At 42.3% G+C, this 24739-nt stretch overlaps 1 long non-coding RNA gene across 4 annotated transcripts in view; it reads right to left on the bottom strand.

Moving 5' to 3' along the window:
- Positions 1-24739, bottom strand: part of LOC121397670 — a 29901-nt gene that overhangs the window by 4186 nt on the left and 976 nt on the right. The window contains exons 1-8 of one of the 4 annotated variants that reach the window (XR_005963819.1): positions 20945-20980; positions 15928-16066; positions 13301-13405; positions 10635-10952; positions 10069-10295; positions 7029-7276; positions 5889-6052; positions 4373-4546 (exon numbers count right to left, since the gene is read on the bottom strand). This is a non-coding gene — a long non-coding RNA (uncharacterized LOC121397670). Of the gene's footprint in view, positions 1-4372; positions 4547-5888; positions 6053-7028; positions 7277-7628; positions 7920-10068; positions 10296-10634; positions 10953-13300; positions 13406-15927; positions 16067-20944; positions 20981-24739 lie in introns of those variants that run through there. The other 3 variants (XR_005963818.1, XR_005963820.1, XR_005963821.1) reach the window with 3 other exon arrangements.

Below are 24739 nucleotides of genomic sequence, written 5' to 3'. Positions count from 1 at the left end.
CTAACACATGTGGGTGTCAAAGTGCCTAAAATCTCCCCATATGCCTCTCTAATGGGAGTGAGAGCATAAAAACTTATAGTTCTAAGGCAATGGGTGTTTGGTTTACTTGTTTTTTTTGTTTTTTCTGAACCATTAGACATTAGACACCATTAGACAGATTTTCTCTTCCTGTAAATGCCAACGGTCATTTTCCAACTGTCATTTGCCAACGGTCATTTGCCAACGGTCACACTAATCCTAGCAACAGTCAGTGGCCTCTGCACTAGAGTGGGTGACGGTTCAGAGAGGCTTAAGTAGAAAGACAAGTAGCACAAATCAGAAGAATAAATGTCTGCCCTTAGGATTCCTGGCATTATTGGTGCAGGGGGCACTGATCAGAGCAGAGCTGGTTATGGGAAGCAGGCACACTGGGTACATGCAGGGGGAAAGGGATTCAATAGGAATATGGAGATGACCCCTGTATTAATATAACCAATCATAGAGCATGATGGGATCTGTAGTCCTGTTACATGCCAGCCCTCATCATGACATTATAAGCAATACAAATGCTACCTACCTCTTATGGTCAACCCTTATAGTGCATCATGGAAGATGAAGGCTCTTTCCACATGCCAGTGATAAAAGTCTACAGCCTGGTAGCCCAACATTTTTGTCGGCTAAATAGCACACACAACAGCAGTCAGGCTCCCTCACTTCCAGTAATAGCCTTATAGTGGGTAAAGACCTCACACTGCATTATGGGATCTGTAGTTTATGCATTGGCATTTATTTGCTCCTTCTAACAATCTCTTATTTCTCCCCAAAAAGTGGAATATCCTGAGCGATTTGAGAGAGACAGATATTGTGACAGAGAGACAACGATTTGAGAGAGAGACATCTATTTGAGAGACATCGATTTGAGAGAGAGACAGCGAAAGAAGAAGAGAGAGACAGCGAAAGAAGAAGAGAAGAAGACAAAGAAGAAAGAAGACTTCAGTGACCCCCTGCCAGAGATAACATCTATCCATTTGGGATCCTCTGGACAAAGGTACTGGTCCTGTATTTCCCCCTCTATAACATGTGCTTGGAACAGTAAGATTAGCTTATCCCTTGGCTGTAGGAGTTGCCATGCTGCTCATTATAGATGTAGCTAAAGCTGTTCTTCTATTCTCACCTGTAGATTTGTGAGTCGAGAGATTCATCTTTTATCTGTCCCTGTACATGGCAGTCCCCCCAGGTTATTATTATTATTAACATGTATTTATATAGCGCCAACATATTGCGTAGCACTTTAAATTAAATGTGATTATACAACTAAATCACATGAGTTATATACATAGAACATATGGAGTTACATACATTACAATCAATACAGATACAAAAAGGTGAGGAAGGCCCTATGCATAGGCATACAGTCTAAAGGGAAGGGAGTAATACACAAGGTGTGGGAGTGGGCAAGATCGAATTAAGTGGGTGAGAAATGTGGTATTGTATGTGGTGTTGCGTTTGGTAGTTAAGCAGAGTGAGGGTAGGCTTCTCGAAAGAAGTGCGTTTTCAGAGATTTCTTGAAAGCAGAATTGTTGGTCCCAACCCACTATTGTCTCTGAAATTCACTGTACAGCCCCACCCCAGCAATGCAATTTATCCCACTAGTAAACTGGACTGTATTTTTCCAATTCCAGGGCACCCCTAATATTGGGCTCCGCTGGAGGTGGGGCAAATGATGTATTATGCAATTTAGAGCAGATGGGGAGCCAATCAGAGCATTAGTAAAGTTCCAGTTCAACAGGTTCATTAAAAGCACAATAAAATAGGGCTCATTTACTATTGCACTGGGCATAATATTATGGCAAATAAATCCTATTAGTAAATGTGCTTGTTCCTATGTGCTGTCCCTATATATATGGCACCTCTCCACATTAACTCTAACCTTCCCAAATCTCTATTTTATTTTGCAGGGGCGTCGGAGATGGGCTTGCGTTCCATCAAGGACCGCCTTTACTTAAAAGGCTATCAGAAGGTAAGTCTGCTCTCTAAAGTGGCTGATGACACAGGTACTCGAGGGGTTAAAGGGGATACTAACCCAATGGTAAACATTGTGTATCTTCCATGTAAATGTGATTAAATAGAAATATAACAGGGTTTAGCCAAGTGTTTGCCCCGAGTGTTACAATTCCCATATTTATTATTAGAACTTACTAGTGAGACTTGCCATGTTATTTGCTCTGTCTATAGAGATCAATGTAACAGCTCCCCTAGTGGTAATAAATACATATTGCTTTGCTTTTTGTGCCTCAGGGAAGAAATTGATATTCTCATTATTACTGGGGATTAATCACAAACTGCTGGAAACCTTAATGTCTTCTTGTTTCTTACATTTCTCTAGGGCTTAGAGAGGATCTATATGGAGGAGGAGGGGATCTGTGAGATCATGGATTTTGAGGGTCCACTGGCAGCTCTTTATTTGAATTGCATGAGGCAGGACATCATATGCCAAATGAAATGGGCACTCTATGATTACTGGATGGCCAAAGACAGCATGCGAAACACCAGGTGGTGGAAGATAAGATTGATGTCCGAGTTCCAGCAGGACAAGAGGAAGGCCAAAGCCCAACTGAGATACCTCTATAAAATACTAGAGGCGATAAACCAGGCCATTCTCCGAAGAACATGGAGAGATATCCAGGTACAGTATCCAATGAATATATTTCTTAAAATATTACTATTTTGTAATGGAAAGTATAAGGGGCTGATGTACTGAAATCAATTGCAATTCTGCAATTTTGTGAAAAACAAGCACAAAAAGAACATATAACTCCTGCGTAACCGAAAACCTATTGGGATGTCATAGAAACCAATAGGAAGTGTATCTTCCTCATTTTAACAAAGAATTGGGATGGATCAAAAGGCTTGAAAATGCAGAGAAACCTGCGATTTGCAACTTGTCCCATAATCACAGAAAGTCGAGGGAAATGGTGCAAACGCAGTTAGTAATTTTAATTGGCTTAACTGCCATATTTCTGATTAAAATGCCCCAAAATGTAAAGAAATTTTTACAGAGATATCACTTGCTAATGTAAAAACCTGTGGTATGAGTTTAACGTTACTTTGTTTGGTTTTGCAGACAGCCCTCGCAACCAACAAGCGGCCACCAACACAACTGCCAGTTTCCTCGGTACCAAGTACCGATGCAACTCTGTGTAGGTCATCTTCATGACACAGAGGTGAGTGAGCCATTCGCAATTCCACCAGCGCTGCCTCCACTCTAATCCACCATAATTCCACACGTGGTGCTCCCCCCTTATAACTATAATATGGTTCCATAGACAGGAGCACCCTTAAGCCACTTGGTAGACCTGCATTCCTTTCCACTCCATCCCTAAGACTTCAGAAGCCGGGTCTAAAGTCTGGGGTCTAATGGAATGGAATGGAATACAGTGTTCACCTAGCAGCTTCATGGCGCTCATGTGTATGCTGCCATATTGCCCTCTGTTTCAATTTCCTCGACCGTAATTCCAACAGCGGTGCCCCCACTTACACCTAAAATATGGTTCCATAGACAGGAGCACCCTTAAGCTGCTCGGTAGACTCTGCATTTCTTTACACTCCATCCCACAGTCTGTAAAGCCGGGTCTGCAGGCTGCCTGGGGTCCAATGGAATTAAAGGAATGCAGTGTTCACCTAGCAGCTTAATGGCGCTCATGTGTATGCTACCATATTCCCCTCTGTTTCAATTCCCTCCACTGTAATTCCACCAGCAGTGCCCCCCACTTACACCTGAAATATGGTTTCATAGACAAGAACACCCTTAAGCTGCTTTGTAGACCCTGCATTCCTTTTCACTCCATCCCACAGTCTGCAAAGCCGGGTCTGTAGGCTATCTGGGATCCAATGGAATTGAGAGGAATGCAGCATTCACCTAGCCGCTTAATGGAGTTAATCTGTATGCTGCCATATTCCCTTCTGTTTCCCTCACCCTGCTTCCCTTGCTTTATTTTGGCACATTGATCCTGGGAGCAAATCCGATCGCCGTTAAGGGGTCAGAAAGGAATTTTTCCCTCTAGTGAAGCAGATTGGGCTTGCTAGAGGTTTTTTGCCTTCCTCAGGATCAAATAGCGCAATTAATCTAATTATTATCAATAAACTGTGACTTACACAGATTTAACACCAAGCTGCTGTTTGTGTGTCTTTATTCTGGGTACTGGTCACATTTGGGAAGGGTAACATATAGAGGGCGGGGGATGTGAAAATGGAATGAATAAGGTGAGAAGAAACACAGAAAAGTTAAAGAAGAATGAAAGTGAAATTTACTGATGTTCTTGTTTTATAAGAAACCCTTCTTTTCCTGGTATATGTCAGTGTGTTCCTTACACCCCACCCAGCACTTCAGTACCTGTGTGTGACACATGCCAGTCCTCCTGTGGGTACAGCTGCTCCACCAAGCATTCTTACACTGGGCTGGAGATTCTGTTTCTAATGGTCATTCCTGGGAATCTCCCTCCATTCCCTATCATGGAATGTAGCCTGTATACTGATGTACCCACTGGCACATACAGACATAACAAAGCTGGAGGGAAAGATAAAAATATACATAATTTATTTTAAAGTGATACTGACTCAAATGTATCGCAGTAAGAACAAATCCCTCTAAAGGGGAAGTAAAAACACAACACACATATTTACTGTATTTCAGTGCACTGGGATATTATCCATAAGGCACAATTCAGCAGGTAGGATCCCATGCTCCCTTTCATAGTCAGACATATTCTGTGCCATTCCTTTAGGGGTAAAGGTTAAAGTGCACAACACAATATTCATTGGGCAGATAAGAAGTTGCTGGTGGGTAAAAAAGCCTAAACCTGTCTCTGTAGGTTTACTTGTGCAGTCATTATCCCTGTGTACTCAAAGCAAAGCAAAAGAACAATAATGTACAGAATCCATCCATGTTATAGAACCCCCATACTAAGGGAAATTCTTTCTGATTTGTGACACACAGTTAACTATTTTCTATGAGATCTATTCCCTTTTCCAATTACTGTATATGGATCCCGTGTCCTGCTGTTACATCTGCTGCCCCCAGAATTTTATTTCAAAAATAGATCTTGGTTAGGGCAGAATGAGGGAGTGTAACTTTATAGAAAGTAGACCCTGCCACTGCTGGGTGGGGGGGGGGGTTATGACTGATCAGCAGTATCACAACAAATATTTTATTCCATAAATTTAGTGGGTGCTAAAATGATGTTGCTGTGGGGCCTCATATGGTCTAGTTTACAATTGCTAGAATGCAGATTTACAATTCTCAAACCGATTGGTATTTTAACATATCTCACTGTAATATTCTAAAGAGAACAATTGGGTTATGGTTTAGATGATCGAAGCCGTAAAAAATCCTAAATTTTGAGAAAAGTGAAATTCGGGATTTTTCCCAAATGCCACTCTATAAAGGGGTTGTTCACCTCTAGTTAACATAGAGTGATATTCTGAGATAATTTGCAATTGGTTTACATTTTTTTTATTATTTGTGTTTTTTTAATTATTTGGCGTTTTATTCAGCAGCTCTCCAGTTTAGAATTTCAGCAATCTGGTTACTAGGGTCCAAATTACACTAACAACCATGCTTTGATTTGAATATGAGAAAGGAATATGAATAGGAGTGGACTGAATAGAAAGAGGAGTAATACAAAGTAGCAATAACAGTAAATGTGTAGCCTTACTTTTGAGATGGGGTCAGTGACCCCCAATTGGAAAGCTAAAAAGGGTCAGAAGAAGAAGACAAATGTTTCAAAAACTATAAAAAAGAATAAATGAAGGCCAATTTAAAACGTGCTTAGAATTAGTCATTCTATAACATGCTAAAAGTTAACTTAAAGGTGAATCTCCCCTTTAATTGGTCTGTTTAAGGCACAAACCCAGAAAAGTATAGACATGTCCCAGGTCTGTGCATCACCGAGGTCTGAATGGAGACAGGAGGTAGCACCGTGGTGAGGTCCAATCAGTCAGCGGCTGGTAGTGTTGAACTGGGCAGTGGGCGGTGAGGTTGTTAGTAAATACTTCTTTCTCCAGATATTCAAGGCTAGACACAGGGGAAACACAAGCGGAAAGTGATTGCATGCTTAGAAGAGAGAGATGATCTCCCCCCTATTAACATATAATGGGCAGGGTACAGTGTGCCATTGGGGTGCAGTGCAAGATCTGCCAACTGAAAGCTTTATTAGAATGGTGGCAGTGTCCATACAATAATGAATGCAGAACCCTACTTAGGATTGGTATCTTTAGTGGATTGGTATCATTATGGATATACAGAGATTTCAGTGGATACATGTAAAGCCCCAGATACACAGATGTTAATAAAAATGAGTATAAATGTACAAGGTTGCTGCACCTAACACTATATCTCCTGTACTGTGTCCTGTGATCTACCCACAGTGCTTGTCTTCCATTGCCGGCCAACCCACCTCTGTATGATGTTATGCATTAGGCCTTAGTTAGGACTTTACCCCCCTCTCGACTAAAGGCAGCCATAGATGGGACATTTGGGTGTATTTTTAGGTCAAACTGTTCATACACGTATAAGGGGCCACACACAGTATGGCCCGGCTTTCTGTTGTGCTGATCTTTTGTTCAAACAGCACATGCAAAATGCAGAGCTGCAGCTTCTCTATTTATCTTACCTGCCAAAATCCCCTAAACTGAGCAACATGATGTACTGGCAGATTATATTTATAAACCTATCTGATTCCCAAACTGACCAAGGTCGATGGGGTACAAGTTAGGAGACAGATAGGGGTGCAAGGAGAAGCAAGCAGATCTGTATTCATGAAGCAACTGCTTCGTGTGGGGCACAGAGTCCTGTACCAATTTAAATAATGAATAGTGATATAATAAAAGGCAGTGTCCGATAATCGTGGCTTGCACTTCTTCTTTGCACTTTGCACGCTGACTTCCACTATAAATGAACCCTGGGTCTTACTGACACATGTATGTACTATATAGGCCAGACCATATGTACTCTAAAGGTGAAAGAGACATAACCACATCTGTATACATACATTGGTGAACAGGACCCCTACGGAATGGTGAAGATATTGGTGGTTAAGGGAAAAAGAAACATTGGGGTTCAGTAAAAATTTCCTCTAAAGTTCAGCAGCAAATACTTCTTCACTCTCCTAGGGTGGCATCTTATCCAGCGGCTCCTTCACCCTTCTCCAGCGACAGCAACAGATTCTTCTTCCCTGGGCCCCCCTTGTAAGTTGAAATCCACTAGGCCCGGGATGACTGTGCCCCCATGATGGTGGCCCTGTGCAGAATGAGATAGAGAAGGAGTGAGATAGACCCCTCTGCCTCTTGCTGAACTATAAATCCCACAAGTGACTTACAGGTGGAAGGCACTAGGAAATCAGAATAAATTCTGCATTCAGCTCGACAGTGGCATCTGGTGGGTTAACTCGGTGCAGCAGCAATAGGTAGCCACGGGCACACTTACTGCACTGTAATGCTCACAAACACTCTCTCTCATACGTGCAGACAAACAAGCAGAATTAAGGTCTCATCCACATGGCAGCTCTGGCTTTATCACTTCACTATAATGCCCACTGTCCTGCACACAGGGCTCAACAACTAATCAGCTGGGTTTTATATACTGCACTGACCTTGTACAGAACAGGACGAGGGATAAATACGTGTGGCCCTAATAAGGGACCAGAGACATGCAGCCCCCTCAGTATATTCCTATATACACCTATATACTGCTGCTGCCAGATTTGTGTCTGCTCTCTCTTGGCCTTGTTGCCTTCACTTCCTCATTCCCAGCATGCTCTCTCCTGGCCTTGTTGCCCTCACTCCCTCTTTCCCAGCATGCTCTCTCCTGGCCTTGTTGCCTCCACTTCATATTTCCCAGAATCGCTCACACAGTCACATGGCATCAGCCTTGCTGTTTCCGGGTTGCCTAACATTGCCATCTGCTGGTTGGAGGTGACCTTTGCATCCTCCTTATTTATCTGCCTATTACAGTAGCAATAACGAGAAATGAGGACAGTGATAAGGGTCGGGTAAGGGTTGCTGGAAAAGAGTGTCGCTAATGCTGTGACTGAGTTACGACTCTCATCAGCCTGTGTTTGAAGGAGACAGCCATTTGTCTATCTGCCTGCGACTACTGATATGATAAGTAGTATAATAAGTGGAATCTTATCATTTGGTTAAGAAATAAATGAGGGAAACTCTAATATATATACAGTATATATCATGGTCTCTCTATACAGCAACAGTGTAAGCTTGCGACTTAGCCTATGGTACAACCCCCCCCCATACCACCTTTAGATTGTCACTGATCAGAAGCCCCAAGCCACAGCCGGGTACATATTCTAAGGTTAGTCATAACCGCTACAGATGTATCTACTACTGCCTATATTTACACTTTTGATTAGTTAGTGAACAGACCCCTTTGCAGCCGGGATAGTCAGCTTGTGAACTGGTCACAAACATAATGGGTGAGCGCTGGCACTAGAAACACTGGATCGTCTGCCCCATACAAAGACACAATTTGACCGGTCCATAAAGCAGTGTTGTCTAAAGATGTCAATCTGCCTTACAGAATAGGCCGTGCTTATGTGGGTCACTAACAAGCTTAATACAATGATCTGATGCTATGAGCGTATGATCTGATGCTTTGTATGTTGACACGCTGCTTTTTAACTTGGATTATTAAAGTTTAATGATTTTAACACATCACTCCGAGTGCTCCGTTTTGGATAAAACTTCATGGACTTGACCCCGAGGGGGACGGATGTTACGTGCAGCATGGAGGTGAGCGTGTGAGAGATATGTGATGCTCCCCGCACCTGGCTCAAGCTTAATACAAGACAATTTTTCGGCCACCGTCGCTTCACACCAATCTGACTTATGCAGTGATTTTCCACTGGGGCTAGCTGAACTCGGCCTTAAAATGAAAGACAACCATTTAAGAAGAGGCAAAGTACAAAACCTTAACCAAGTGGCCCAGGTGTGGAGAGAGCAATGGAATAAATGGAGACTACTTGCTTTGCTACTGGACAAACCACAGACACATGGCACCATTATTAACAGTATGTGCCATCAATCAACACCTCAATTCTGCCCGTATGACTTCCAAATGTTACGACACAATCTACACCCTCGTTCTGCTTCTAAATATAAAGCAATCAGGACAGTACCAACAGGCACTACTTGCCACATACTGATCCTTATCCCATAGCTTTCTGCAGCAATTAAAGGGTAAGTACCACTGCTTTGTCCTGGGAGACAAGTCTATAGTGAATACAAGAAAATATAATATAATATATATTAACTCTTGGCCTGTCTTTGTTGGCCAGTCTAGCTACCTGCCTTAAACTAAAGCACACAAGCAAGTAGGCTGCCATCATAGCCAGGCACATGCTGAAAGACGGCGCTCAGGCAGCAGCCAATGAAATGGCCAAGTCACTGCATGGAATGAGAGAGGCAGGACTGGATTATTATAAGGAAAGATGGGGAAAGGAAGCATTATTTATCCTAACCTACACAGCATGTTCCTCTAGATTGATTGCTCGGCAGGTTCCATGACAGAGCTGAAAATAGCACTTACAGGTTTATACACAAATGCTGACAAGGTTTGACCTTACACACAGCAACCAATAAACTGCCTGCTTTCTATATTCAAATGGCAGTAGAACACTAGTTAACTTTGCCTTTATAACCCTTACTTGATCATCAGACATGGCTTGGGACAGACTCTCTCACGTGTTGCTGGAAGCAGGAGGGGAGAGGGAAGGAAGGGGGTACCCTATGGAAGGGGTGACAGCAGCACACAAATTCACACCTCTGACTTGCCCAAGGCCACATTCAGCAACATCAGCACTGGAGTCTGCATTCTCTGAGGAGCCCCTACAGGCAGGTTTTGTGCTTGAGGAAGCTGAATGGACTGTGGCAAGATCATGGTTTGCTATCCTGAACTGTATCGGGGCATGTGAAGTTGGGAGCCTGGCATTGGCCTGGTTAACTGCAGAAGGTGATAAATAATAGGTTAAGCAATTCAAAGCCTTATAAAGCCCAAGAATGATGATCTTGTCTGCTTACCTGTGTGAGCTGTGAGCCCATCATCTGGGAGGCCTGATTAAGCTGGCTTTCATACACCATCTGCTGGCTTCCATTCAGGGACTGATAAAAGGGATGTGGCCTGGGTTGTGTTCATTTCCAGTGTTTGCATGCCAGGGAAAGGGTTATATGGAGGCTTGAGGTCTGTATCACTGGTCAGTACCATGGCACTGGGCTGAGAAAGACTCGGCTGCATGTACACCTAGAACCTGCAAATAAAAACAGATTCTTCAGTCAGGACTACATGTGATCTGAAACTATGCAAAGGCAAAACCTTAACCCTTTCACTGTTTTGCTAGGACAAATGAAGAAACGTCTTAACTGCCATAGTCCCATGTTAAACCTGCTGTGTTTAAGTAGGAAAGGTGGAGGTCTCCAAACTTCTCTGCATAAATGATGGTTGCCATGAAAGATTTGCTGCATTTTCCTAAACGGCTGCATTGAGCTGTAAATTTCTTGCGACTGGGAGACAGGGAGGCCTCCTCGCAAACCAAGCTTGAGCCTGCAGGTGTGAAGGGAAATGGAACGTTTTGAAATGAAATGTGTACCTGGCATGGAGGCAGATGGTGCAACTAAAGCAACAGGCATGGGTGGCATTGACACATCTCCAAATGAGCTGTAGTTGACCCCGGTGGAGGCTCCCACGCTAGACGGTGGCTGAATTCCTGAGCCAGGGCCTGCTGGTGAATTCTGCTCTGGCAAACTGGGTGAGTTTTCCCAGGCTCTACTGGCAGTCTCCATCAACAGAAAATATCAATGGAGCAGGCACTCAGAATAAAGGCAATCTTCCATCAGGTTGTTCAACAAAGAGTAGAAAAAGTTGATTGTGTGTGTTTCGTGCTCACAAATACTTAGTCAGTCTCCATCTACAGGACCAAGAAGTGAGATGTAGTTATAGTTGGTTCTACTGTGGTTTATGCTGCTAATCATTAAAGGAGAACTAAACCCCCCTACAAGAGTCTCCCCTCATCTCTCCCTTCCCGCACAGTCTATTGAGTTAAAAAAAGTGCCCCTGTTTGGAAACCTGAGCTAAAGATGATGGCACCTGTGTTCTCTGCTGTACTGATCTGCTTTTTTATCTTAGGTTTTAAAATAGGGGCACCATTCTATGTAATAGACTGTGTGGGGATGGAGAGGTGGGGTGAAGGAAAAGGGGGGTTGTTGTACCTAAGGGGGTTTAGTTCTTTACATTGCCCATCTAGAGTGATCTAGAGGAGCAAAGGGTCATTTTGTTAGTAACTCTAATCATTAACTTATTACCCAGGGCTGGAAATCCTGTTCTGTAAAACATGCACATGGGTAGTACAGAACTGGTAGGGAAACATTTTGTATTTCATGTTTGCCTCCAGTGTAGGGCAGTGATCCCCGGCTTTTTTCATGCTTGTGTTGCTCCCCAACTTCTTTATATTTTAATTTGGCTCATGGGTATAAAAGGTTGGGGGACTCTGGGCATAGGGTTCATACTAAGGCAAAGAACACAATCGTGGCCTGGCCTGCCAAAAACTTTTCCATGCTACTGCATTGTTCATGATAGAGGAGCAGTGGCTTGGGGTAAAATGTAAGAGATTAGAATTAGCACCAAAAGTGACTTTCTTTGCCTAATAACACCAAGCACTCAGTGTTTAGTAATGGTTGAGAAGCTCCTATTTCCATGTCATTTGGGTGATAATGATCCAGTCACTGGATCCTCTTCACCAGTGATCCCCAACCAGTGGCTTGTGACCAACATGTTGCCCACCAACCTCTTGGATGCTGCTCTCAGAGACAAGTTTTGGTTGCTTTAAAAACAGGTGTATTGCCAAACAGAGGTTCCTGTAGGTCGCCAGTCCACATTGGAGCTACCAAATAGCCAATCGTACTACTTATTTGGCATCCCCAGGGCTTCATGCTTGTGTTGTTTCCAACCTTATACTTGTATGTGGCTCAAAAAAGGTCGAGGCTCCCTGCTCTTCACTCTAAATGGTTACATGAACTAAAGTCTCCAAACGTCCAGAGTATGGATCATTATCTCCCCAAGGACATGGGGTTAGTTGACATATCTAACCTCCCATCATTCCCAAACTAAAAATGAAGAATTAATACCACCAAAACATGGACAGTTGGAATATCTACCCAGCACCAATACCTTTACTTTTAATTTCAGCTTTCAAGTATTTCAACTGCACACCTACCATTTCCCAGGGGTAACCTGTCTAGGTAGAGACACTGTAATAAATATTTATTGAAATAGTATATGAATTAGGCCCTTATGGGGCCCCTTTACCTCCTGGGCCCCCTGCAACTGCAGGGACTGCTTCCTGTACAGTTATGCCCCCGCAGGGGCCCAACATGACTTTGCTGTAGAGTCAATTAAATATTATTTAGGTCCTGCGCTGTATGTAACAAGTCTGAATGATGTGCAAGCTAAAGGATATTCCAGAGGACACCCTCATGCCACCCATTATTGGTGCAGCTCCTCCAAACTCTTTCAGCACTGCATTCAGAGAACGGAGCAACTCTCAGGGCTCCATTATAAGAGCCAAATGAATTGTGTCTCAGGGATTGGCCTGTTAATATACTTCTAATCTTTACACCTTGTCCAAGACTTTAGAAATAAGGCCTTATGCTTAAATGCAACTTAAACATATCAACTTGTGTGTGTGCAGTCTTTGCAGCCAAGTGGTGGCTGATATTTGTATTACCAGAACCAAAAATATTTAAAAATAAGACTCTTAATTTTTACTCTAATACAGCATGGGTTATTTTCCAATTATACTCAAAGTCAGGCCCTCATTTATATTGTCTGTAGTGATGTGCAGGTCAAGAAAAAAAATGGAATAACCCCAGGCCAGTGCAGTTTTCTGCTGAAAGGAGCACCGGCCCCTGGGTTTCAGGTATGTCAATATAATCACTTGGGGGTTGCCTAACATTTGGCACCCCAAGTGCTGCAAGCCTTACCTTCTCCTTTAATGTCTCTTGTTACATTGCAGCCATTCCTACTGTACAAAAACGTTAGTTTGCGGACGGTAAAGCTCAAATATATCCTGAAATACAGCCGGATTTCCTTTAGTGTTACAAATAAAGCTTTGCAACTGCTCTATTAAATCAGTACCATGTGCCTTTTAGACTCAGTGTCTCCAGTCAGCGGTTATATTTGCCCCAGGGTGGGCACATTAAATAATCACTATTGAACGAGATTAAAGTATTCGTGTTAGTATATTAGTCACACACTTACCAAGCGTCATTGACCTTATATGCTTGGATTGTTTCAGGATGCAGAATTCAATCCCATCAGCTGTTCTTTCCTTTCCAGCCGGACTCTCCTCTCAACAGAGCCTTTCTGTCACGTAAGAGTTTTATTTTATATTTTGCATTTTTTTTACCTTAGTTAACCATTCTAATAAGTTGTTTTTTATGATCAAGTCCAGTGCAGTTCAGGTATGGGACCAGTTATCCAGAATGCTTGGGACCTAGGGTTGCCACCTGCCCAGAAGTTAGAAAACTGGACAAGCCTGTTACCCGCTTTCCGGTGTTATGGCCAATCACAGGCTGCCATGTCACAGTCCTGCCCCTTTGCGTCACAGGCCCGCCACTTTGCATCACTGTCCCGCCTCTGACGTCACGGGTACCGCCCCTTGCCCGGATTCTGAATGTAGGAAAGGTGGCAACCCTATCGGGACCTGGGGCTTCTGGATAATGTATCTTTCCATAATTTGGAACTTCACACATTAAAACTAGAAAATCAACAAACCTCTAGACAACATGTTGGTTGTACGGGACCCTATTGTCTTGACACCTTCCACTTTCCTGTCTTGTTGGAGCTTATAGAGCTTTTTTTATTGATTGTATTTCAGATTACAACTTTGATTATGTATACTGTCTTTCCCCCCTCCCTTCTTTTTTTTCTGTAGCCCTGATTTATTTTTTGAAAACTCAATAAAAGTTCAATTGAGAAAAAAAAAAACTAGAAAATCATGTAAACATTAAATAAACCCAATAGGTTGGTTCTGCTTTCAATAAGATTATATCCTAGTTTGGATCAAATCCAAGGGAGTGTTTTATTATTACAGAGAAAAAGGAAATCATTTTTAAAATATGGATTACTTGGATAACATTGAGTCTATGGGAGAGGGCCTTTCTGTAATTTGGAGCTTTCTGGATAATGGGTTTCCGTATAACGGATCCCATACCCGTATATACAAGGAGCACCTCTACTAAATGCTCACACACATTTATTTTGGGCAAAATGAGATGTTCTCTACACTATCAAAGCCATCAATGGCTCAAGAGAATACAGTTGAAGATGTGGACTGGGCACAAGCACAATTATTCATTTATTGGCAGAAGACATAGCATTGTCCCTTTAATTGTTTTGATAGGGTGGGGGAAAAAATAATAAGTAACATAAAAAACTTACTCTTAAAGGGGTGGTTTATGCTTAATTCTAAGCAATCAATTGGTCTTTGTTGTTTCTTTTTTTTTTTATAGTTTTTAAAATATTTGCCTTCTTTTTGTGATTCTTTTCAACTTTCTAAATAGGGATCACAGACCCCATTGAAAAAAACAAAACAAATGCTAGATTAGGCTACACATATAGTTATTGATACTTTATTAATCATCTTTTTATCCAGGCCTCTCCTATTCGTATTCCAATCTCATGTTCAAATCAACGCATGGTTGCTAGGGTAATTTGGACCCTAGCAATAAGAGTGCTGAAATTTCAAACTGGGGAGCTGCTGAATAAAAAGCTGAATAATTCAAAAATCAAAAAAATGAAAACCAGTTGCAAATGGTCTCAGAATATCACTCTCTAAATCATAATACATGTTTATTTAAAGGTGAACAGCCTCTTTAAAAACAATAAAATTTGCATTTCAATTATAGTGAGTGCCCTGATTACCCAGTAGAAAATCACCCCAAAGTAGCCTAGTGCCTAGATTTCATTTGTCACAATCTACGTGGAACTATCTGGTAAAAACGGGTCTGTGAAAGGTGGGAAAGGAAAGGTGAGGGTTTAAAAGGAGAAAGGCAAGTGGAGAGGTGTTAAAAGCTACAATAGGGGTGATGGAATAATGTGAAATAACATAGTTAAAAAAGAGAGAGAAAAAAGGGAATACTTGAAGATTATCTTTATACTAGTTTACTATTGAGCAGATCCAGTATCACTAATTGACTCAGGGTCACAAGTAGGGTCCATAGCATAATATACTAATATTTACATAATATACTCAAACCCTGTTTAATTCCATAAAACACTGACCGATGCAATTCCACAACGGCTACTTTATTTAAAGCTTTTTACCACCACCCCCCAGTGTCAACTGTCACCTCAAAGGCAACTCAGCCTTGGACCCTAATCCAGATGGTTTCTCCCGATATTTTGAAGACCCAAATTATGTTGCAGATTTGCTTTGAGGCCTCTTGTTTAAATTACTAAATATTTAAATGACTAAAAATATTAAATTACTATATTTAATTAAAGTACCCAAGCTGAATAGCACAGGACCCGTTTTTAGCTTCCAACCCATAGATACAGCTACACCTCTATGTATGGCAAAAGAATGGCAGAGAATTTGTGCAAGAAACTTGGATCCAGTAGACCCAGTAGCTGCTATGGCACCAAGAATTAAGGAGGACCCAATCACGGGAGTAAATATCTGTTCTCACCATTATCCCATTGTCTTTGCCAGTTAAAAGGCAGCGAGGTTTAATGTGCAGATTTACTGGGTGACTTTTGAGACACAGTTCTCTCTTACGTACACATCTATAGACTGAAGTCACTTTGAGACTGCTATGTACATATACTGAACATCTAACCTGCAGACTTCCATCTATAAATTTGAAGATTTTATGGAGACTAACCTGAGCACTCACCCACGATCTCAACTTCTCTTCATAACAGTAGCAGTAGCAGATGATGGTGGTTGATGTAAATGATTTAGTTAGTGGCTTCACTTTGTTCTGGTTCTCATTGGGCTCTGCATTTCTAATTTCCAAGGATCTGAAAGTACCAAAGGAATCTGTTAAAGTTTTAGGATGAAGTAAGGATTATAATGTATATATATAAAGCAGCCCATATTTAGGATGTTCAAGACTGCCTAGAAGGGCATCTGTCCAAAGATGATTTTGTACTGAACTGAAGGGATATATGCTATGAATATAAATTATAGACAGATGTACATCATACATAGTAGTAGTATACACATAGTAGTAGTATATAGTAGGTAAGACACCGGCTTTAGCCTGGACTCATGGTTGGTCCCCCCCAGGGCTGCCATCAGGGGGCACAGAGGGTACTACTGTAACAGGCCCAGGCCTAAAAGGGGGCCCGCCTGTGCTGCACTTTTCTAAATAGCCGGGCTCCCCCTGACAGCGCCAAAGCTGCGTCGCATCATCCGTAGTCCCGAAACGATGAAAAGTCAAGGTCCAGAACAGCGAAGTCCTGAAACTGCAAAAAGACCAAAAAGAGCTGACCTTGAAGTCCTGAAGCCGCGAAAAGACCCGAAGCCGCGAAAAGACCCGAAGCCACACAAGGAGCAGAAGTCCTGAAGGTGCGAAAATTGCCAAAGTCACGAAAGGAGCTGAAGTTGAAGTCCCCAAGCTGAGAAAAGACACAAGGTCACAAAAGGAGCCGACCTTGAAGTCCTGAAGCTGCGACCCGAAGCCACAAAAGGAGCCAAAGTTGAAGTCCTGAAGCCGCGAAAAGACCCAAAGCCACGAAAGGAGCCGAACCTGAAGTCCTGAAGCTGCGAAAAGAACCGAAGTTGAAGTCCTGAAGCCGAGAAAAGACCCGAAGTCACAAAAGGAGCCGAAGTTGAAGTCCTGAAGCCACGAGTTCAGTTCTACTGAACATTAGTGTGTGTTTTTTTTATTTAATTAAACCCCTAGCCACTAATGTATTATTTTAATACGCTATAGGCCCTGCATCCAATGTTTTTGTTTTTTTTTAATTTTATGGGGGGCCCTGGCGTAAACTTTTTTTCTTTTACGTATGGAGGGCCCTTACCACCAATGATTTCTTAAAAACTTTTATTGCGGGCCCTGGTGCCAATGTTTTTTTTTTAACTTACAGGGGGGCCCTGGTCACCAATTATTTTTTTTAACTTATAAGGGGGCCTGGACCATCAATGGATTTTTATAACTTGTGGGGTTTTTAGCACTGATGTCTGTGTGGTCTTTTAACTCTGGTGTGGGTGGGATCTGGGGTGGAACTTGGTGGTCAGGGCCCAGAAAATTTTGTTGTACAGGGCCCCTTGATTTCTAATGGCGGCCCTGGTCCCCCCCCAGAGGACTGTGGCACTGCTTTATTGCCATTTAAAGTTTGTAGTACAAACAGTTATGTTACATGTGGATCACCGTACCAGAGGCCAACCCTTTAGACTAGAAGAAATAGGTATATATAATTTATGTGAGGGTATGGAGGGGTGTGTGTATGGATGCTGGGTTTTCATTTGGAGGGGTTGAACCTGATGGACTTTGTCTTTTTTCAACCTGATTTAACTATGTAACTATGTAAACCCTGGAAAGTACTAACGGAGTGTTGACATTCAGGATGTTTATTATTTAGCACGTTTTCTAAGAGACAGCAAGAAATTATATAACTTTGTTTATCCCAGATGGGATACATATATCTGCACATAACGGTGTATTTTTCTAAACATTATTTATTGCTGTGGGCACGGATGCAGCTGACCTCAACACCACCCACTCCTTCCAAATCCTACAAATATGTCCTGACATTTATCTGGGTGCAACAAGACTTGAGGGTCACCAGTGGATTTATTAATGAGCGTGAAACTGTCTGATGCCACCAATATATTGGTAATATCTAGTGCCAACTGTTTAGCAGCTAATCCAAATAGTGTTTGAATTGAAATACAGCTTTGGCATGGGCAGAGCAACAAAGACAGGCAATGTAACAATGCACTATGCCAGTATATGGGTGGTTTCTGCTTGATGCAAAACAGATAATTTTCCCTCAAGGTTTGTGTAGATACAGTGTGGGACCATTAAAAAAAAAAGATTAGGACTCATCATTGAAATATACGACCAGACGGGAGGGAGATAGAATTAGGTTTGGAGCAAATACCCTTTAAATATTAAGTAGGTAATCAGGCAGCAACAGTTTTGGATGTTTTGTTCAGTTAATTAAACTGTGTGACAAATTTTGAGGAAGTCTTAAGCTTTATGTACTGTGATTGTTGACATTGTACATGTATTGCGAAAAAATTGATGTATCTTTACCGTCCACTGTGTACAATGTTACCTTTTTCTATTGTATGGATATGCTTCTGACTAATAAAAGTGAATACACAAAAAAAAAAAAAAAAAGATTAGGTTCCATAAACGTTTCATTTACAGCAACTTGATGTGTAGCCTCCGTCCAAGGGGCAAATTCACTAAAGGCTGAATTTTCACCTGAGAAGGCTTCGGCACACTTTTAGCCTCTTCGCCAGGCGCAAATTCGCTACCACTATGCTAATTCACTAAAATGCAAAGTTGCGTCTCTTCAGCTGAACGTCTCGCTAGCGGTAATTCGTCAGCGCGAGCATTTCATAGTAAACTTTCGCTAACATTCATTTCTGCCTAGAGAAACTTCGTTAGTACTCTTATACTTAGGTCAATTTGAATAGGGCGGGTTCATATAGGTCATATATATGTCTTTATTAGAGATGTTGGTGCAAATGCTTGAAGTCACCACTTATTATTAAAAATGTTCAAGGAAGCAAAATAAAAGACCTCTAATGCCCTAGACATGAGATCACCCTAAAACAAGTGTGGCATGCCCCTCAAATGATAAAAATAAACATTTAAAATAAAAATTTGTAATAGTTTGAATTTTTAAAGACAATTTAAAAGACGCTTTAAAATATGAAAAAAACGCCAGCAATTTTTTAAAATTTTCAGGACTTTTCGGCATACAGGCTATGATATCACTTGTGTTGTTGTGTTAAAAAATAAATAATTGTGTTAAAAAATAATTGTGTTAAAAAATAAATAATTTGTGCTGCAAAATACAGCTAAATATATAATACTAGGTAGTTTCCAGTCCACCAATTTGTCATTAGAGACCCTAGGTGATATGTAATAGGTAGAGATTTTAAAATATATAGGGGCAAATTCAAAGTTGCGCCAGCTTTGCCACACTTCGCCAGGTGTAGTTTTGTCAGCGCTACGCAAATTCACTAAAATGCAAAGTTGCGCTCAGGGAGTTGAACGGTAGCGAAGTTGTGCTACCGTTACTTCGTCAGGCAAAGCGAAGTTACACTAGTGATGCCTAATTTGCATACGGCGCGAAGTTAAAATATAATGGACGTATATGCTGCAGCAACTACATTACACTACACAAGCCCAGGAAACCTTTAAAATATAAAATAAAGGTGTTCTTTTGCCCTACACATGTGCCCACTATATTGTTGAGTTGCCATATGTTAGTAAATGTAGGGGGGAAGGAGGGTACCTGCAAAAAATGTACGTTATTTTTCATACTATCACCCTTAAAAAAGTAAAAGACTTGGAAAAAATTTCAACTATTTTTGGACAAACTCCTATCTATTGTATTGAACTTCGCCTGGTCTGACCTGGTGAAGTAAAGTCTGGCACAAGAGGTAACGTTACGTTCATAAAATTTGCAAGTTAGTGAATTAGCGTAGTTATGTCCCTTCGCCATAACACACCTTCGTCTGGCGTAAGGGTGATAAGTAGCGTTAGAGTAGGTCCACTTCGCTAGCGAATTTACGCCAGCACCCGTTACTAAATCGGTAAAGTAACTAAATGACGTCACGCTGACGAATTTGCTCTAGCGTTAGCCGCTTCGCGCTTTAGTAAATTTGCCCCATAGGTGGAAGTGGACTAGAATCCACTTATATCTATATCTATTGTATTTAATGGGGGAGAGTTTGAACAAGCATGTTTGTGACTCCAATCTGCTGTACTAACTGCAGTTTACTCAAATTGTTACATAATAAAGGCGATGCAACGTGAACAGAGAACCAGCAAAAAATACCTTCAATGATGGTAGCCTGGTGTGATTACTAAATAGTAGGCGCAGACCTACACGGCTGAATTAGTGCAGAGGCAGTGCTGAGAAATATGTTGGTGCACTAAAAATACATGTTAATAATAACACTGTGTAACACCTATTTGGGCCATACGGGGTTAATTCACCAGCTAGTGCACTAGAACATGGGTTACACGTGACTCTAACACTTCAGGTTAGGGCCTTCGCTATATGGAAGATTAAAGGAGAAGGAAACCCCCTGGGCGCAAAACCCCTCCCCTGTGTTGCCCCCCCTCCCTCCTCCCCCCTGGCCTACCTGTCCCCCTGGGCAAATGCCCCTAACTTGTTACTCACCCCTCTGCGCAGGTCCTGTCCACGGAGTTCACAGTCGCCATCTTCTCCCACGCGCGTCTTTTTCCTGCTTTGACCGGCGTCTTCTGGCGCATGCGCCGTAGGAACATTTACCGGTACGGATCTACTGCGGATACGCCGAATGTCACAAAGTTTTCCTATTTCACTCCGTGACATTCGGCGCATGCGCAGTAGATCCGTATCGGTAAATGTTCCTACTGCGCATGCGCCAGAAGACGCCGGTCAAAGCAGGAAGAAGACGCGCGTGGGAGAAGATGGCGTCTGTGAACTCCGTGGACAGGACCTGCGCAGAGGGGTGAGTAACAAGTTAGGGGCATTAGGCCAGGGGGGAGGAGGGAGGAGGGGGCAACACACGGGAGGGGGGGAAGGGTTTTGCGCCCAGGGGGTTTCCTTCTCCTTTAAAGGTGTGGTGTAGTGTAATTACAACTCCCACAGGCTACTGTGCAATAACACAGGAACAAGGTTTATTACTATGCACGAGGCAAGTGACATCAGGTTTGTACTCACGCAGGAGTTGAGGCAACAGCATATAGAGAGGTCACACAGATCTGCAGGCAGGCTCACCTACAGCAGACACAGGAAGAGGAAGACATGAGTAAGAGCCTCCATTAGGCATTTGCAGAATTCACACACATTCCCTCCTGGAAGTTGTCAGGAAAGCAGCTTCTACCCTACAGTCCCTCTTCACTGAGGTCCCTGACTGGAGGCAACACATAAAGCCTCTGGGAAGCTACTCCCTTACTGCAAATCCTTGTTGGAGCTTCAGCTGCTCTTTCTCTCTAACCTTACTGCCTTATACTCCTAGAGAGACTATGACAAGTCTGCCCTAGTATATCTATTCCTCATTCATGGGGTTGCCTGGTCCCTGACTTGGACACATGCCTTCTTCTGGGCCTGGTGTACTCAGTCCCCCTGAGCACACCCAGCTGGATCAGCATCCAGAGGCGAAAGAGGAAGAGCCCACTCCTTACACACACTATAGTGCAGTGTAGCAGGAAGCTGTCACACCTCTCCTGGCAGATCACTCTAAGAAAAAGGTGGGGGCCTTAAAGCTGCAGGGCAGATTAACCCGTAGGGGCCCCTACAACTGATAAACATGTGCATTTTTCGTCCAAACCAGTCCTGTCTAAATAACTGAGGTGCATTGACCTGTGCAGTTTTCATTTTCTCATGTGCAGCCATCTCTCGAATGATAACAAAATTGCAGAAAGATTTCTAGCCGTATGAAATGCTCCTTATCAGGGTTATGTGGAAGACAGTAGTTGTATATTTTTTGTATATTTTTCGTTTCCAGAAAGATAAAAAAAAAAACTTTGAGAAATGCATTTGGAATTTTATATGCTGGCTCTTATATTTAACTTTTTTGACTTTTGCTTATCACATATTATTTACTTAATGAGGGTCGAGTATGTTTGGTGTGCCGGCAAACAGGACTTCTTTTTGTTACCTGCCAATAAAATGAAAACTGACTGAATACTGGGAATGATACTTAACATTATCTCCACTTGATATAAAACGCCACCAATGAATATACTGTACATCATATGCATTAACAATGTGCACGGCTGTTATTTTATAATGAGAATAAACACATTTTAGTATCCGTGTGACTTTAGCTAAATCCTACTTTATATTTAGAAGCTTATTAAATTAATTGTTTCTACATCAGGGGTGTCCAAACTTTTTGCAACGAGGGCCAGATTTAGTGAGGTGAAAATGTGTGGCCGACCATTGAACCTGACATCAATTCCGAGGTAGCTAGCTTGTGATCAGGATCATTCACTCGTGGAGATGGATGTGTACACGGCGTTTAGGAAGTGGAGAAGTGGAGTCTCTTTGGACTTACTGTATTCTCTGAACCACATTTAAACAAGAAATTGCATAGCCGTAGTAGTAATATTTGGGTACATGATTAGTGAAATGATCTGCCCAGGGTCGGACTGGGGGGCTTGGGGCACACCAGGGCTATGGGCCCCCCTCCAGAACCCCTGCCACTCCGGCACTCCGGTGCCGGGTATGTGTATGCGTGTCAGTGAGCACGCGCGCAGCACCACGTTAGTGCGCATGCGCGCTGCACAACCAAAATTCACTTTGGTCTCAAAGTTTTCTCTACTGCTTTAGCAATTGTACCTATTAGATGTCATGTCTCAGGCAGTTCCTAGGCAACAAAGAGCTTTCTCTGTTGATTATGAAAAGCATACCTCCCAACTGTCCCTTTTTCGGAGGGACAGTCCCTCTTTTGACAGCTCAACCCGCAGTCCCTCATTTGTACTGGAAAGTCCCTCTTTTCTCTGCACCAAACAGCCAGAAAAAGAAACAAAGTTTCTCACTTAATTGGCTTTTAGCAGAGAGCCCAGAACAGCTAACAGGTGCAAATAAGATACTTTGGAACAATTTTGAGACACAAAAACACAGTTTAGATAAGGAGAAATATTTTCAAACTTTCATAACCTGCCAAATTTTGGAAAACAAACATGGTAATTAGGGGGTGTGATCACAGAAAGGGGTGTGGTCAAAAAAATTGCTGCGCTACGTGCGGAAAAAAAAATGTTGTCCCTCTTTTTACTTCCAAAATGTTGGGAAGTATGGAAAAGCACTTGCGGAAACACCTTTTAACCCTATCACTGCCAGCCGATTTGCATACAGCATTTGCATGCAGTTATTCAATATTGTGTTCACTTTCAAATTAAGTGCTTTTTCTGAGAACTATGGGGTATATTAATGAAAGAGCTAGAGATGGCCGCTGTCCGCTAGAGTGGAATTCTGCCACTCTCCATTTATTTCTATTGGATTTTGAAAGGCGTTTTTATCAAAAGGTGAATTTTCACTTTCACCCATTGGTAAATTCTCTTTTAAAAATCCCATAGAAATGCATGGAGAGTGGCAGAATTTCACTCTAGCGAACTGTAGCCATCTCTAACGTCACTCTTTGATAAATATACACCTATGTGTTTTACAGGACAACATTATTGTTATAAAAATATATTTGCTGCAGAGACCAGTTTATTGATCAGCATGGCATATACTGTAGCTCTCTGGATGGGTGCGTCAGTGACAGCTTTATTAACAAGAGGCATCTAGACTATCTTGCCATGCAGCCCTTTATAAGGGCTCTTACAGACAAGCGTTTTTAGCTGCGATCCCCTGAATTCCGGTTTCATGCGTTCAGCCGCAAGGGATTGCAGGAGTAGACGCAATGAATTCAACTCACACAGACGCATGTAGGAAACGAAGGAAGAATGCAACATGCTGCGCCCCATCCTGCGTTCAGCGCTTACATGCGTCTGCGTACAGCCCCATTGAAAATAATTCAGTGCATCTACTCCTGCGATCCCCTGCAGCTGAATGCATGAAACCGGAACGCAGAGGAGTGCAGCTCAAAACGCTTGTCTGTAAGAGCCCTTAGGGCATAAAGTTGAAAGGATATGCAAATGCAAATGGAAGAGCATGGAGAACTGGCCAACTCTTGCCTTGTCAAGTACTGTCTCTTTAAAAAAAACTTCGACCACCTACTTCGCCACCTACTTCGCCACCTAAAACCTACCGAGCACCCATAGGCTTTCCTAGCTTTTTTGATCGAAGGAAAATCGTTCGATCGATGGATTAAAATCGATTTTTCCTACGATTGAACGAACGAAGGAAATGCGGTAAATCCTTCGACTTCGATATTCGAATTCGAAGGATTTTACTTAGACGGTCGAATATCGAGGGTTAATTAACCCTCAATATTCGACCAATAGTAAATGTGCCCCTAAATGTAGTTTATAAAAATTCAGTTCAGCCTCGCAGCTTTTTTAACTCTTGCATCCATAAATTCACAGACAATTATATTGGTACAGGTATGGGATCTGTTATCCGGAAACCTGTTATCCATAAAGTTCTGAATTACTGAAAAGGCTGTCTCCCATAGACTCCATTGTAATCAAATAATCCAAGTCTTCCCTTTTTCTCTTTTTGTACTTGATCCCAACTAAGATAGAATTAATCCTTATTGGAAGCAAAACCAGCCTATTGGGTTTATTTAATGTTTACATGATTTTCTAGTAGACTTAAGGCTAGGGGCACACGGCGCGATTTCGCCGCGATTCTGCGCTGGGCGAGTTGTCGCTGCGTTTTTTAAGCCGAAATAGCTTTGCTAACTTTGGCGCTGGCGTCAATGCAAATCGCGGCGAAATCGCTGCGCTAATTCACACGCGGCGATTCTTTTTCTACTGTCGCCCGGAAACGCCCAGCGAGGCAACTTCGGACGACAATAGAAAACGAATCGCCGCGTGTGAATTAGCGCAGCGATTTCGCCGCGAT

The sequence above is a fragment of the Xenopus laevis genome, chromosome 8S, assembly GCF_017654675.1.
Source record: "Xenopus laevis strain J_2021 chromosome 8S, Xenopus_laevis_v10.1, whole genome shotgun sequence".
Taxonomy (NCBI): domain Eukaryota; kingdom Metazoa; phylum Chordata; class Amphibia; order Anura; family Pipidae; genus Xenopus; species Xenopus laevis.
This window is presented reverse-complemented; position numbering and strand designations above follow the sequence as displayed.